Here is a 16,918-nt window from a genome sequence, read left to right on the forward strand (position 1 = left end):
AAAAAGTTTTGTGGTGAAAGTGTGTTTTAGAGTAGGAATCATTGCATTGAGATGCCTAGCGTGTGCAAAACCATGGGTCCAGAGGGTTGCACAGGCATTTATAAATAAGGGAACATGGCCGTTGGAAGTGCAAATGATTAAATGCATGAAAAAAAATCCTCAAAGGACTAAAAATTTTTTTCACTTTATTTTCTAATAAGCTGTCGTTCTAATTTCACATCAAATTCCTCAGTGTAAAGGTAGAAAACTTATAAAAATGTTGGTCTCAAATACTCTCTTGCATACTAGGATGGTTAAGGAATTAATTTGTGTTTTTTTAAAAAGGCCATGGTTTGTTTTCAGACGTCAAGTGTATAAAACGGAATTTCAAGCTATATTTACAAGACATTAAAGGTACAATTGTTAATCTGTATTTTTTTCATAATTCTGTTTCCAAATCATGAGTTATTGCCTTCCATAGGAATCTTCACTTTTTACAACATTGGGTACTGTGTTCTTCAACCAGATATTTCTCCACCCAGAGAGGGAAAGATCCCTCTCCAGGATCAGTGCCCTTGTAGACGTAGCATCTGAAGAATCACCTGGTGCAGTTTCATCCTTCTTGGCTGTGTCTTTCCGTGCCCAGCGTCAGATCCTGAGGCAGATGCTGCAGGGCCTGCGGGACCTTCTTGCAGCAGCTCTGGCCAGTGCCGGGCCATCTGATGACCTTCATTCTTCAGTCACTGAGGTCAGATTATTTTTATAACATTCCCTGACAGTCCATAGTCTCTTCAAATTTGACTTTTCTGATTTTATTTGTTTAAGAGACATGAGTGTAAATATTTTTTTTAAAAAAGAAGGCGGCACAATAATGACCATTGGAAACGTATTTCATTGCTTAAATACTGTTCCACACATCATGGGACACGTTTTCAGTTGGAAAGCAAGGCCTTGTTATAATTCTTTTTTGATAAGTAAAACATATTTTATTTCCTCCGAGCTTGAATTAGCTCGTTCCTGGCAATCCCTTATCCTAGTTTAGTACCTCACAAACAAAACTAGTCTAAAAGGCAATAAATGAAGTAGCTGGGATTTTGCTGTGATACAAATTTGTAGATTATTAATGTGAAAGAGGGAGCAAGAAGCTCACAGTTAAAATATGTTTGCATAAAAGTCACTGTAAATATTGTGAGAATTGAGTTTTGAAAAGGTCATATTTAATAAGCTATTTCAAAAGCACACATTTAAATAAAGACTGACTAAATGAAAAGGTGCCACATATTCCTTAGTCTGTTTCATTGCTCTGCATGTCCCGCCTCTGTGTTCTTGTCACTGCTCCAAACAGGGAAAGCCCCAGGCGGAGGGCACCCCAGGCTGCCCAGAGGCCCCACGCCCACTTCCCCTGTCCTTGGCTGTCCCATCCTCCCGGTGAGGCTCACTGCCATTGACCAAGGGCCGCCTGTCAGGCAGTATAGAAACACTTCACGTTATTGATGCTCCACCACAGCCAGAGTCATTCCCATTTTATATTTGAAGAAACTGAGGCTCTGAGCAGTTTATCCCAGACAATGTGGACTAGACCTGGGGTACAAAGCCACGGTGGCCGGAGGCCAAACTCCTGCTCTTATTCATTTTTTCATCCTCAAGGCCGTGAAGGAGGGGAGGCCCTGGGGGTGAGGAATTATGTCGTGCCCTCCCCCACTGCTGCCTGGGAGGCTCCCGGGGGTGAAGGTCCTAGAATGAAGCCAGGATGGATTGAAATCATAATGTTCTTGGACGAGGCTCTGGCTAAAGCCAGGCATCTGCCCAAATGTTAGGATTATTACCCTGGGAGAAAAAGCCGAGAGGCACTCAGCCCTTGAGCAAGTGTTCTGACTGCCACCCTCTGTGGGTTCTCGTCCTGGAGGGCTCTGGGGAGCAATATATGCTGAGAAGGGGCAGCAAGCTTTCCAAAGCCTCTGTTGCCAGCCACACTGGTTGGTCTGTGTGAGACGCAGCTGCTCTGAGCTATAGTGCCGTCTGGAAACTACACAGGACTTGAAAGTGATTGTAATAAAGTGAAGGAAAATGAAATTCAAAAATCACTAGGATTTGTTTTTTAAATATGAAAAGATAGTTGTTTTAAAATAGGTTTACAGATCTTTCTAGTCTACTATACTAGAGGAAATTAAGATTTATATCTTTTACTTTTTTTTTCTGTTTTATCCAAAAGAATGTTGTACGTATGGCATGTACATCTTTTCCTGCGTGTTTTTTCAGGAAGGGTGTGGCTATTTTAATGAGGGCCCATAGTTAGATAAAGGCTGGAAACAAAAAGAGACCTAGAAAAGCTAGACTTAGCCTTTCTAAGAAGACTGAAAGACAGAAGATGGCTGTGAACAAGGATGTGATTTTGTTTTTGACATACAGAAAGTGCTGTTATGTGACTACCGTAATTAAAGCAAAGTATGACAAAATGATCAGCCTGGCCAGCACTAAGCCTCTTGAGAGACCCTGTCGTATCACTCTTCACTTTATGGAGGAGAGCACTGGATCACAGAAAGGGTGAGTAACTTATCCAGGTCAAACAGCTGGCAGCAGAGCCAGGATTGAGGGCCAGTCTGACCCCAGAGTCCATGTCTTCGGAAACTAGGCTGCATGTCTGGGCCGCCTCCCGCCAGGCCTGCTCTTCGACTCCGCCCCAGGGGCAGGCACTTCATTCATCATGGCCCCCAAGGAAAGAAGGAAATATTGGATTCTACCTGAAGGATAACTCAATAGAAAGATTTCAAAAGCTAGTTTCATTTCAGGAGGTAACTTTGCTCCATGTGGTTGTCTGGTGTTGGAAGATCAAATTAGACCTATGCATGGGATAAGGGATTCGATCTTGCATTTCTGTATCATTTTGAGCAATCTCTTGACTCTACACAGGTGTTAATTCCAAACCACTCTTCTGCATCTGCTTCTGTTCTCCTGACTTACTTTTGCAGTTGGACATAATATCAGCTTAGATTTCCTGATAGATTGGTTGCTGCCCAGCCAGCCGTGCCTCCATTTCAGATTCCTCAGCGGCCCAGCACCACGGGGCTACCACGAGGGAGACGTTCTGATGCGTGTACAAACGATCCCGTCGAGATCACCAAGTCCCTCATCACTCCCTCCCAGGAGGAAGGTGTGCAATTACCAATACCCTGAAAGTCACAGAACCATACGAAAAGTCCCAGTCCCTTTACCATCAATTAATTCAATATCGATTGTAATTTAATTACTGCCCTGTGAGCCATCTATGTTACGTGAAAGCTGTGATCGCAGGGGCCATTTGGAAGAACATGTTGTTGTAATATGCATTAATAATTTATCCATTAGCGAAGGTTGAAAAAATGAGTTCCCCTCATTTTAGTTCTGAAATTTAAAGCCTAGATAAAGCAACCAAAATCGTTATTTATTCAACCAACATTCATTGAACTCACTCTCTGTGCCCGTCAGGCGTTGATCCACAGAGCTACTGTAGGGGTTACTGCAGGGGTCAGACCTATGTGCTGTGGGGGCTGGGTAAGTAGCCTTCGTAAGCCTGTCCCCTGCGTCTGGCCCTGGGCCTGAGTCAGCAGGGAAGGGAAGATAGATTGAAGTGGGCGCCCATGAGGACAGCTGGAATCCATGGATATGATCTGGAACCCACACTGCCTTCCCGGTCCCCCAGCCTCCACCTCCGACGCCGTGGCTGACTGTAAGACCACACAACTCACTGTACAGCTCCCCCAGCTGAGCCCAGATTTGGAGCAGCTGACGGAGGAGGGGCAGGGGGGCTGGGGCTCCAGCGGCAGGGTGAGCCAGCAGGCCTGCGGCAACGTCCTGAGCCATGATGGCCCCGACCTTCCCGGGGAAAGTGTGGCTGCCACCTCATTTCCACTTGCAACGCTGCCACCTTTCTCTTGACCCCAGCCCTAATTCATCACCATGCAGGAGAGGAGACTGGGAACGTGTTCCAGTTAAACGGACACATCCCAAACCCACCACTTATGTGTTGCACTGGAGGAGGTGTTTCCACATCCTCTTAATGTCTTTCCCCCCTTGAAGACCCCTGGCTGTTTTTTCCTCTTAAGCAACATGTGCGGTGTTGATGGACCCATGCAGACATTGGGGACAGCCACGCCTGGACTTAATCCCAGCTCCACTACAAGTGTCTGATCTTGAGAATCACTGACCTTCAGTTTCCTACCTGTAAAATGAGGCAAAAAGAGGAGCTGTCTCACAGGGAATCAATGAGGTAAAGTCTGTGATGTGCCGGCCCGGGGGACGCTCCCATGTTGAACTCCCTCAGCTACCCTGCGGGGCTCACAGCCAGTGGGAGAGGGAGTTCCACTCCGGTGTGGAGTCTGGGCCGAAGGGGCCATGGGCATGAAGCACGTGTGGCCAGAGACTGACAGGTGTGTGCCCTGAGTGTTGGGCGTGTGGACACGTGGAGGGAGCCCGGAGGAGAGCCTTCAATGCCACCCAAAGGGTCTCGGGCCATCATGGAGGCAGCTGGCCTTTCAGCAGGAAGTGACATGCATCCTGCCTGTCAGAGCAAGGTCGGTCAGGGGGAGAGTGGCCTGGCATGAGGAGGGCTGAGTGAGGGGATGCAGGACAGTGAGGACCCTCTAAGAACATCTATGGCCGAGCTGGTGCCTGCTCTGAGAAGGCCCTGTTCTAGGTGCTTCACAAATACTAAACTCAAACCTTAGAACCACCTGTGAGGCACGTGCTCTTATCATCCTGACTTTACAAGTGTGGAAACCGAGGCGCAGAGAGGGTCACCGGCCTGATTGTCCACTGAGCTCATGGCGGGGCAGGATTCAAACCCAGGGCTCAGAGGCAGGAGCTTTAGAACCTGTGAGATACTTAGGACTTAACACTGACTGGGCTTAGTTCCACAATACATGCACCCCAGTGTTCATTGCAGCACTAGTTACAATAGCCAGGACACATCACTTTTAAAAAATCAGGGCGAGTGTGGACTCAGGGCCACCGTGCCTAGGCTTCTCTGCTCTCCATCAAAGAACTTCCACCTTCCTTTAGTGGCCCCTCTCACTTTTGCCCCCAGTCCTCAGCAAGTTTCTTGCAACAAATGATTAGTTCTTCTCTTCTGACTTGTGGGGCTCCCTGCCACACAGCACAGCTCTTGCCCAGCTGATCCCCATCCCTGCTTCATCTCAGTTCTGCATGGGCTTGGCTCTTCCCACTTGTGGAAGGGAGGCAGCTCAAGGACCACCAGTGGGGGCCCTCTTGAGACACTTCCACTCTGATTCAGAAACACACTCCTACGTCTTTACTGTTAACTCCTACAGATGCAGCCAGCAGTTTCTGGGCGCTTCTCTCAGCAGGTGCCTCATACTGGCTTCTCCACTAGGGTTTCAGGACAAACTACCACGGAACTGCCTCAGCCTCCCCCTTCCCAGTCCTCCCCGCCTCCCCCTTCTGTCTAGAAATCACTTTGGTTTATCATCAGGAACTGAGCAGGTCCAAGACCCAGGCTTCTGCTTCAGCCCAGGCCAGTACTCTTCCTTTGAGGTGAAAGCCTTAAAATGTAGCTCCCTGGCCCTTGATGGGAAGCAATGTGGAGTGAATAAGCATGTTTTAATTTAGGCAGGCTAGTTTGGGATACCTTTAAAAAAAAAAAAAAACAAGACAAAACCAGATATAAATGTGTCTGGCAAGATTAGAATCAGAGTAGGTGATTTGCTTCTAAAAATTAGTTTCAGTGAGTCCCAGGGACTAATTAAGGTTTACTTTTAAAAGCGTCCCCTTGGTACGCAGCCGCCTCCTGCATGCTGTGCATGTTATTGGGACTCATATATAGGAAATGGTATGTGAGGATCCACACAGGACTCTGCTGCCATTCTCCTTGGCGTCTCTGATCTTCATCACTAGAACCAGCAACCCTCACCCCTCCCTGCCACCTTCCCTGCCCCTTTCGTTTACAGAGGCAAATGGGCCTCTGGCCACGGAATATAAAGTCCTGGGCTGTTAGAGGAATCCCCTCCTCTTTACCTGCTCTTTCCTGTTCCTTCCTTGAATACTCTCCCCCATTAGTGATGCTGGGAAACACATAGGACCAGCAAAGCAACTATTTAAAACCTTGTAACTGGGGACTTTCCCCTCCTCCCCTCACTTCTTCCTTCCATCCTGTTCCTCCTTTCTTCTTCCTTCAATGCCCTTCCCACCCACAAGGAATTTTCCTATCGCTGTGAACTTTGCTGGTGCAGAGGAACAGCTATTTTTTTTGGACCATAGACACCCAGCCATTTCTTAAACCTCCCCACAATTTAAAAAAAAAAAAAGAAAAAAAGGAAAAAAAAAAAGAGTCCTTATTGGCCTGGTTGTTCAAAGGACAAGAATAGCTTTATCCTTCTCAGTACCAAACCCACTTCAGTACCCTTACTGAGGCCATGAGAGCCTAGGGGTTTCTGCCCAGGACAGGAACCATGGCAAGTTGGCAGAGACCAAACAGGGACCAGGAAAGGGGGTGATGTTCCCTTCCCACACCGCCTCCAACCTCTGTCAGCAATGAGCTACCCTGAACAGTGGCAGGAACTCCCCCTCTGCACAGTAGCTGGTCAGGGTTGAGTGCAGTCCTGGGGGCCAGGGGATAGCATGCCCAGTTGTGTCAGCTGAGAGGACCTGTGCACATCCTAGAGAAATGAGAAGCCCACGCACCGCAACGAAGAGTAGCCCCCGCTCACCACAACTAGAGAAAGCCCGCGTGCAGCAATGAAGACCCAACGCAGCCAAAAACAAAAAAACAAAAAGTCAGGGTTCAGAACCTAAGAAAGATGTTACTATTTGCAGCCTGGTTTAGTGCAGTGGTTCTCAAAGTGTGAACCATTTTGTTTTAATTTCTAATACAGTACAGTAAATGTTGATAGATTTAACTCAAACAGATCTTTTGGGTCTTTAATAATTTTTGAGAGTGTCAAGAGGCCCTGAGACCAAAAATCAGAGAACCTCTGGTTTAGCAGAAGGACTGTACATTTTGGAATGAAGTGGTTTTTGTTTTGTCTCCTCTGTCACCCACTGGCTGCGTAACCCAAGCCAAATTATTTCAACTCTCTGGTCTTCCACTTTCTATGGATTGGGCTAATTGCCCTTATAATTATCTGTTCAAGAATGTTTCCCTGATTATGTCTGTGGGGTTGGTTTCACATCCTCAGAGCCTAGCACAGCACATGGCATGATACACGACGGGGTCTCAATAAATAATTACGAATTGGTTGGCGGGCCGGGTGAGAGGATTAAGTAGGATAATACGCATAAAGTGCTGCTGAGGTGCCTGGCGCACGGCAGATGTCACAGGTGCTCAGTAGATGTCAGATCGCTTCCTCACCACCAGTGCTGTCCTCCACTGTACCCCCCAGGAGAGAAAATGCACAGTTTGTCTAAGTAAAGTGAATAGCTAAAGCGCGGTTCTCAGCGTGTGGTTCCCAAACCAGCAGCATTAGCATCACCTGAGAAACTGTCCGAGAGACAAATTATTTGGCTCTAATACTAGACCCACCGAATCATAAACTCTGGAGGTGGCGCGCACGGATCTGTGTTAAATATTACTGGAACGTACTGAAAGGGAGGCGGGGTGGGGGAGGGGGGTTAGGAGGTTTAAAGGCTGAGTCCCAGCGCAGCAGGTCCAGCCCGGGGACCGCCCCCGCCACCCGCACCCGCACAGCCCTCCCAACCCCCCTCGCTTCCCCGCCGTCGGGAGGAGGGGCGCTTCGACTCCAGCGGGACTCTGGGCCTCCCCCTCCACGATTCCCCCGGGATGCGCAGTGCGGGGCCCCCTCCCCACCCACGCTGGGCCTAGCGAGACGGTGGGAGGGCAGGGGCGAGATGAAGGACCAAAATTTCCCAGACTAGGATGCTGCGCAGCTCTTCCTAAACAGGAAGACGAGGCAGTTTGGGCCAGAGAGTCAGAAGTGCCCGGTAACCAGCTTCGCCTCTCTGGGCACCTTTTTGGGGTTCCGCCAACCCCATCTCCAGCCCCATCTCCCAGCCTTGGAGGTCGGGCCAGGGAGCCGCAGGTGGGATCCTCCGGTACTCTGGCGCCCTCTAGCGGCCATAGGCTCTAAAGCCAACTCTCAGCCCTTCCTCCTGCCTCTCTCCCCAGCGCCCCGGGGCTGCCCTGGCCTTGGGCACCTGCAGCCTGATTCCATTCCTCCTCTCCCTCTAAGTGCAATGAAATGCCCTACAGAGGTTTAGGATCTCTTGGAGAAGGTCTTTTAGTCAATACACTTTAACCCTGAGAAGGTTGTTTCTAGAATAAACCTGAAATACTGTATTTTTCTCCATGTGTTTCCAAGGAGAAACAGCCCAGGGTGTGCTGGGTCCCTCGCTGAGAGCAGTCTCTGGGCATCCTGTCCTCCCTCTTACTGGCGTCCTGGCTTGTTAGGCAGGGAAGGCTCCCAGCGCCGATGCCTGAGCCTCTCTGAGGGACGCTGACTGTGGGATCACGATGGCTCCTGGGAAAGTGGAGTGAGTGAGGGCTGGGCATCTGGTCTGCATCAGACCCCAGCGCTGCCCCTACCAGCTGTGTGACCTGGAAACATTCCCTGACCTCTCTGTGCCTAGCCTTCCAACCGTGACAGAGGATTGCTGTGCTTGGCACACAGGAGGCCCTCGACCAGAGGAAAAAGCCAGTCTCCCCAAAGAACCACTCCTCTTACATGCCCAAAGCAAAAGGCATGTGCCACACATCGCAGAGCTGATCCTTGACCAGCAGGGCAAGGGCAATCCAGCAGCTCCTCCCGTCCCGGCCTGAGGTCTTTCGCTCCTCAGTGAGAGTGACTCGGAGCAGGTCTTGGCATCCCAGGAAGTCTGAACTGAGCTTCTGTGACTTGGGGGAGTTCCCTGTTCCACACAACTTGGTTTCCAGTTTGTTCCAACAAGGAACAAGAGCACCTGCTCAGTGTTTCAGCTGCAAGGTCCTCCCTTTACAAATTGCCCCATCACTTTGGGGCTGGGATATGTGAACTCCACAGCGCATGACCGTCTGACTGATGACTTCAGGGGAATCGTGACCGCCCACCGCTGCACTCCGCATGCCGCCTCCTAGAAGAGGTAGTGATCCACGGCCACATGCAGTTTTATCGGAACACAGCCCCGGCCACTACTGTAACCACATGTGTGAGAAGCAGAGGATCCCGAGTGCCTGGACCCCCGTCACCCAGAAAGCAGAAGTCAGGGCAACAAACAGAAGAGGAGAAAGTACTTGTAGATCATATATCTGATAAGGGGTTAACACCCAAAACGTATAAGGAACTCCTACAACTCAACAGCAAAAAATCAAGCAATCCAATTGAAAAACACGCAAAGGAACGGAATAGACATTTTTCCCAAGAAGACATACAGATGGCCAACAGGTACATGAAAAGATGCTCAACATCACTCATCATCAGGGAAATGCAAATCAAAACCACAATGAGATACCTCACACCTGTCAGGACGGCTGTCATCAAATAGACAAGAGATAACATAAAATAAAAAGGACTGTCCTTTGTATATGAAGGCAGTAGTCCCAGCCCTTCAGCCTCATTAACGCAGATCCTTTTAGATGTGCGTTTTACTCTGATCGAGCCACGCACTTTCACCTGGTTCCTCTCAGGGACACGGGTGTACGATTTGAAAGGGACCAGCTTCTTTACTGGCTTGTGGTCCCAGAAGAGGGAGGGGGACCAGGTGGTGATGAGTGACCCTCATGAAACATTCTAACCCATGTCTTTATCACCACCAGCAGACCCCTTCCTCCACACTTTTAAGAAGCTGGAACTTCATCCTTTATCTTGGCCCTCACACTTCTGTACACTACTAAATGACACTATTTTTTTTTAACCTTATAAGGATGCATCCTCTTCTGGAATTCCTCTAATCATAAAGTCTCACTCTCAAGTTCTTGAAAATGAGGGCGGTTCCTGAAAGGCAGGTAAAGCAGCTGAGGACAAAAGAAAATCATAAATCGTTTATCAGTCAGAAGAACTTTGCTAAAGATGCTAAAGCCATAATTTAAGCCCCATTAGGTGCAAAGCAACCAGAATAAAAGATTCAAATGTGTTTTGAGCTGAATGGAAATTCTAAAGTTGAGGAAAAAGAGATAAATGGTCTGTAAGTCTTAAATAGTAGGATATGTATACAGAACTCAAAAGCCTTTTTTTTTTTTTTTTGCATGAACTTGCCTAAATAGGACTGTGCTGTTGATAACACTTCCTGGTATTTCCCTGTGAAACCAGAACCGTTATCTTGCTGACTGAGCTAACAGGGGTCACAGGATTTAAGGGGGCTATTTTAATCAAAAAGGATCATGATATAAGGGATATAAGGGAACTTAATGAATCAACAAGGGTCACTCGATTTAAGGGGGCTGATAAATCAAAGGGGGCCTCAGGATTTAAGGGGCCTGTTTAATCTACAGGGGTCACAGGATTTAAGGGGGCAGATTGATCGAACGGTTTTGTCAAGAAGAATTGCTCATGCACAGTTTTAGCTTTCTCTTTTAAATGTCACAACTGAATCAATCAAGTCCAGAGAGATTTTATGTGTTTACAGTTCAAGGAATCTGCAGGGGAATCATTTATTCTGTCTTCAATGAAAGGTCCATTCAAAAAGAAGAAACTTTCTAAAATGTTGATTTTCCATCTCTGGCTCACAACATCGTATTTATCACTTTGTATTTCTTTTGACTTTGAAAACTAGAGCTCTCCTTGGAAACACATGGAGAAAAATCCAGTATTTCAGGTTCATTCTACAAACCACCTTCTCAGGGTCAAGGTGTATTGACTAAAAGAGCTTCTTTCTCCAAGAGATTCTAAACCTCTGTAGGGCACTTCATTGTGCTTAAAGGGAGAGGAGGAACAAAATCGGTTGGCAGGTGCCCAAGGCCAGTGCGGCCTCCAGGGCTGGGGAGGGAGGCAGGAGGAAGGGCTAAGAGTTGGCCTTAGAGCGAACGGCCGCTAGAGGGCGCCGGAGCACCGGCGGACGCCATCTGCGGCTCCCGGCCAGACATTCAGGCTGGGAGATGGGGATGGAGGAACCCCAAGGACGTACCCAGAGAGGAGGGGTTGGTAACCGGGCGTTTCTGACTCTCCGGCCCAAATTGCCTCGCCTCACACAGAGGACAGAGGTCTGCCCCTTCAGCATCCTATGGGGCACTTCCAGCCTGGTCAGGTGGCCCAGGGGCTGGACAGCCTCACAGGCTGTCTGCGGTGTGACTGCCCTTTGCTTCTCCAGAGGTAGGACTCTGGACCCAGAAATACCTGGCTTGACTGTTAGGCTTGCAGTTTGCAAGCTGTAGGGCTGCGTGGGTGTTGGCATCTGGGAAACGGGGCTGGTGGTCCTGAACGTGGAGCCTGTAAAAGCGGTGGCATTTTGGTGGGTGGGCTGTGCTCATACCTGTGCCCTTCCTCTCCAAGAGTTTTCCCCCAACTTCCTTCTTCCCTTTCCATCTGAGACTCCCCCTCCTGTCCCCACACCCCTCCCCTCAGCAGAAGGTTCTCGCTTATCCATCTGTTGTACAATCAGTGATCCCAGCCTTTACGTCAAAAGTAATGTTAGGTGCTGGGATCAAGGAGAAGTTTCCGACTTTTGAAGTTTCAGGCTTGAGAGGCAGAGTGAGTGGAGCCGGGTCACGTGACTAGAAGCCCGCCACCTGCCCTAAATCCGGGGCACCTGACGTTTAGCGCCCGGGGTGGGGCGAGGAAGAGAACGGACAAAAGGCCCTGCAAGTGTCTGAGGGCCCAGTGCCCCGCCGCCCGGAATGGAGCCCGGGTCCCTGCGGAGCCCGAACTCCCTGCACAGCCTCTCTCGCATCCATCCGCCCTAGCTGAGTTGCCCGGGAGCCGGAGGGGAGGGCGGCGCGACGCGGACCCAGCCCACGGCCGCTCTGCCGCTGCGCTACGACGGACCGCGCCCGCTGAGGCCCCGGCCGCCCCTGGGGCCTCGAGCCAGGTAAGCTGGCCCGGGCCCTGCACCGCCTGCGGGGGCTGAGCGGGGAGGGTCGCGAGGCCAACTTTCGAGCCGCAGGGGTTCGCTCGGAGCTGCGACTGCTCTTTAGGAAGAGCTGCCCCGCAGCACCTTAGTCCAGAGGAATTTGGGTCCCTCATCTCGCCCCTGACCTCCGCCCGGCTTGCTTGGGCCCCGGGGTGGGGCTGGAAACCTGCGCGTCCTGAGGGAAATCGGGGAGGGGGAGGTGCAGAGCCCCTCCTCCTGACGGCGGGGAAGGGGCGGAGGCGTGTCTGTGCGGGGTCCTGGGGCGGGACTCCTCCTCCTAACCTCCCCTCCCCCCGCTTACAGTGGGTTCCAATAATGTTTAATTGCGTCTCGCGCTCTCGGGCTTAAAACTCATCCACAGGCTCGCAGGTCGCCTGATTTAGCCAAGTGCCTCTGCGCTCCTTCCGTTATTAAATAAAGTACCAGGGGTGAGGGGACGGGGGATGGGTGCCTCAGCCGACTAAAGAGGTCGGACCCGCGCTGTCACAGACGCCCGGGGACCCTTAGGGTGGTCGAGGACAACAATTACTTGTAAATGGAATTATTTTATTTCTTTCAAATATTTTGTTACTATTGCATATAATGCAACTGGCTTTTGTATGTTGGCTCTATGTCCTGCAACTTTATTGAATTTATTTTCTACCATATGGGGGGGAGGAGAAGTCGTATATAAGATCATGTTTTCTGAAAACAGAGGAAGCTTTACTTTTCCCTCTCCATTTTGGATGCCTTTTTATTTCTTATTTTTGTGTCATGTTGCTCTGCTTAGGACTTCAGTACTGTCTTTAATAAGAGTAGTGAGTGTGGATACCCTTATCTTGTTCCTGATTAAAAAGGAAAAGCTTTGAATTTTTCACCATTCAGGATTACAAGGTACAGTACAAGGTTAGTTGTGGATGTGTATTATATGGTCTTATTTTGAGGCATGCTTCTTCTGTTCCCAATTTTTTGAGAGCTTTTGTCATAAAAATGTTTTGAATTTTGTCAATTGCTTTTTCTGCATCTATTGAAAGGATCATATATTCTTCATTCTTTTAGCAATGTGTATCACCCTTATTGATTTATTTAGACTTTTGCTGAGAATTTTTGCATTTATGTTCATCAGGCCTATCAGCCTATAGATTTATTTTTTTGTCGTGTTCCTTATCTGGCTTTGGTGTCAGAGTAATGCTGAACTCATAAAATGAGCTTGGGAGTCTTCCCGCCTCAATTTTTTTGGAAGAGTTTGAGAATGATTGGTGTTAATTATTTTTTTTATAGATTTAAAATTTTTATTTTATTTTTATTTATTTATTTTTAGTTGCATTGGGTCTTCGTTGCTGCATGCAGGCTTTCTCCAGTTGTAGCAAGCGGGGGCTACTCTTTGTTGTGGTGCCTGGGCTTCTCACTGCAGTGGCTTCTCTTGTTGTGGAGCACGGGCTCTAGGTGCGCGGGCTTCAGTAGTTGTGGCTCTCTGGCTCTAGAGTTCAGGCTCAGTAGTTGTGGTGCATGGGCTTAGTTGCTCCACGGCATGTGGGATCTTCCCGGACCAGGGCTCGAACCTGTGTCCCCTGCATTGGCAGGCGGAGTCTTAACCACTACGCCACCAGGGAAGTCCAATTTTTTAATGTTTGGTAGAATTCACCAGTGAAACCATCTGGTCTTGGGCTTTTCTTTCTCGGGAGGTTTATGTTTGTTGTTTCAGTGTCCTCATTTATTATTGGTCTGTTCAGACTTTCTCTTCATGATTCAGTCTTGGTAGGTTCATGCTTTGGGAATTTATTTATTATAATTTATCTAATTTGTTGGTATGTAATTGTTAATAATATACTCTTATGGTCCTTTGTATTTCTTTGATGTCTCCTCTTCCATTTATCAGATTTTTTGACTTCTCTTTTTTCCTTGGTTAGTCTAGCTAAAAGTTTGTCAGTTTGCTTTATTTTTTAAAACCAACTCTTAGCTTGATTTTTTTTTCTAGTTTCTTTATCCATTGTTTATCCTCTAATCTTTGCTCTTTCCTTTCTTCTAATCTTGTGCTTAATTCTTTATTTTCCTACTTTCTTGATGTGTAAAGTTAGGTTGTTTTTGAAAACTTTAATTTTTTTAAAATGTAGGCACATAAGAACTACTGTTGTTGTATTCCCTAAATTGTGGTATTTTGTATTTATATTTTTTCAAGATACTGTCTAATTTCTCTTTTGATTTCTACTTTGACCCACTGGTTATTCAGGAGTGTGTTGTTTAATTTCCATGTATTTGTAAAATTTCTAGATTTTTCTCCTATTGATTTCTAGTTCCATATCATTGTGGTTGGAAAGCTTTGAGATAAGATTTTAGTCTTAAATGTGTTAAAGTTGGCTTTTTGGCCCAGGAATGACATATCCTTGGGAATGTTTTATGTGCCCTTGAGAAGACTGGGTTTTCTGGTGCCCTTGGATGGCATGTTCTGTATATATCCGATAGGTTTACTTTTCTAAAGTGTTGTGCAGGTCAATGTTTTCTCATGAATTTTCTGCCTGGATGATCTATCCACATTTACAAATGGGGTATTGAAGTACCCTGTTACTTTTATTGCTTTTTCTGTATATAGTTTTGTTAATATTTGCTTTAAATGTCTACATGTTCCAGTGTTGGGTGCATATTTATACTTGTAATATTCTCTTGATAATTTGACTCCTTTGTCACTGTATAGTAACATTGTCTCATGACTGATTTTGATTGAAAATATGTATTATCTAAGTATAGGTACTCCTGCTCTCTTTTGGGTTGCCATTTGCATGGAATATATTTTTACATCCTCTCACTTTAACCTATATACGTCCTTAAAGTTAAATTGAGTCTCTTGTAGAGAGCATATTGTAGGTTCTTTTTAAAATTATTATTTTTTTAGTTTTTATTTTGGCCACGCCACGCTGCCTGCAGGATCCTTGTTCCCCGACCAGGGATTGAACCCAGGTCCCCAGCAGTGAAACCACTAGACCACCAGGGAATTCCCTGTAGGTTCTTTTTTTAAAATTAATTCAACCATTCTGTGTCATTTAATTGGAGAATTTCATCTGTTAATGTTTAAGTTAATTGTTGATAAGGACTTTCATTATTTTCTGTTTGTTATTGTTGTTGTAGTTCCTTTGTATTTTTTTTATGTGATATGAATTCATTCTTTTTAAAGGAAAAGGATTAATCTTTTGTGTAACTATAATAGATTTTTTTCTTTGTAGTTTCCATGAAACATATAAAGTATCTTGTATGTAAAATATATTTAAGTTAATAACTAATCTTTAATTTCATAAAATAACTATTTTATGTACATTTTATATATTTTTCTCATATTTTATGCAAACAATAAATTATCTATCCCCAGAAAAACACTTGTGTGTGTATATATATGTATACACACACACATATACACACAAATATATACATACACATATGCATATTGGTATATTTTTCTCTATATATAAGATTTCTTATTATATTTAAGGAAATCTATTTTTCCTTTTCTTCGAATCTGTATTATCTATATAAGGAGTTCATGATAATTTTATTCATATAGGTTTTTCACGTGTTGTTAGATTTATTTTTATTTTATACTTTAAAAATTGCAGCCTCCCTTTTAACATACCTGGTAACTGCTTGCAATGTGTCTATATGAACTGTGTACTACATGCTTATGTTATAGTCTTTAAAATATTTTATTGTCTTATTTTCTGTAACAAATTTCCAGTTCTTTGGGCTTACTAGATATATATCCATATGCTCTGTAAATGGAGATAATTTTAATCCTTCTTTTCCAGTGGTAATTTTTTTTTTACTAATACCTCAAAGTGTTAAGTAAGTTAGGTGTTCATGTCTCCTAGTGATCTTTCTGACAATTAGAGGAAATTAATCTATTATTTCTCTATAGGTGAACTAGTGTTGTGGGTATGTGACATTTCTTTGAGTACATATGCATTAATATCTTCTTTATTTCTATAATTTTTACCTGTAATATTCTACCATGCTACTTTATTTGCATCTATCAAGTTGGTCACATGCCTTTCCTAAATTTATAAGCTGATCAGTTATATTAATATACTTCCTAACAACCAAAACATTGGAGTCCTGGCATAGGATTCACTTAATCTTGCTATAAAGTTTTTTCTTAAGTTAGGTTTATTAATGTATTATTCATTTATTTATTTGTTTTATTGAGATATAATCGACATACAGCACTGTATCCAAGTTTAAGGTATACAGCATAATGATTTGACATACAGACATCATGAAATGATTATCCCAATCAGTTTAGTGAACATTCATCTCATATAGATAAAAAATTAAAGAAATAGCAAAAAATTTTGTGATAACTCTTAGGATGTACTCTCTTAACAACTTTCATATATAACATACATCAGTGTTAATTATATTTATCATGTTGTACATTACATCCCTAGTACTTATTATCTTGTAACTGGAAGTTTGTAACTTTTGGCTGCCTTCGTCCAATTCCTTCTCCACGCACACACTGCCTCTGGTAAGGACAAATCTCTTTTCCTGTGAGTTTGTTTTTGAACTATAATTGACCTACAACACTGGTAGTTCCAGTTGCCCAACATAGTGATTTGATATTTCTATACATTTCAAAATGATCAACACAGTAAGTCTGTTTATGATATGTCACCATACGAAGATATTACATAGTTACTGACTATATTTCCCAAATCTCATACCCAAGACTGTTTCTTATTTGCATCTGGAAGTTTGTACCTCTTGATCTCCTTCACCTATTTCTTTCCTCCTCCCACCCCCCTCTCCTCTGGCAACCACCTGTTTTTTCCTCTGTATTTACAAATCTGTTTCTGTTTTGTTATATGTTCATTTGCTTCGTTTTTTAGATTACACAAATAATTGGAATCATACAGTTATTGTGTGCGCGCGCGCGTGTGTGTGTGTGTAACTTCTTTATCCATTAATTGATGGGCACTTGGGTTGG

The 16,918-nt window shown here is 45.5% G+C and overlaps 1 protein-coding gene and 1 long non-coding RNA gene across 3 annotated transcripts in view; one reads left to right on the forward strand and one right to left on the reverse strand.

Moving 5' to 3' along the window:
* Positions 1-16,918, reverse strand: part of CDADC1 (cytidine and dCMP deaminase domain containing 1) — a 65,347-nt gene that overhangs the window by 810 nt on the left and 47,619 nt on the right. Inside the window, exon 10 of one of the 2 annotated variants that reach the window (XR_447599.4) lies at positions 9,818-9,916. The exons of the other annotated variant lie outside the window; for it this stretch is intronic. The gene's annotated coding sequence lies outside the window, so the exon portion shown is untranslated. The remainder of the gene's footprint in view (positions 1-9,817; positions 9,917-16,918) is intronic. 2 annotated transcript variants of the gene reach the window in all.
* Positions 181-3,317, forward strand: LOC102992636 (uncharacterized). Its single transcript, XR_447600.3, has 3 exons — positions 181-727; positions 2,389-2,523; positions 2,890-3,317. It is a non-coding gene; the product is annotated as an uncharacterized lncRNA (long non-coding RNA).

This window comes from Physeter macrocephalus, chromosome 13 (assembly GCF_002837175.3).
Source record: "Physeter macrocephalus isolate SW-GA chromosome 13, ASM283717v5, whole genome shotgun sequence".
In the NCBI taxonomy this organism is placed as follows: domain Eukaryota; kingdom Metazoa; phylum Chordata; class Mammalia; order Artiodactyla; family Physeteridae; genus Physeter; species Physeter macrocephalus.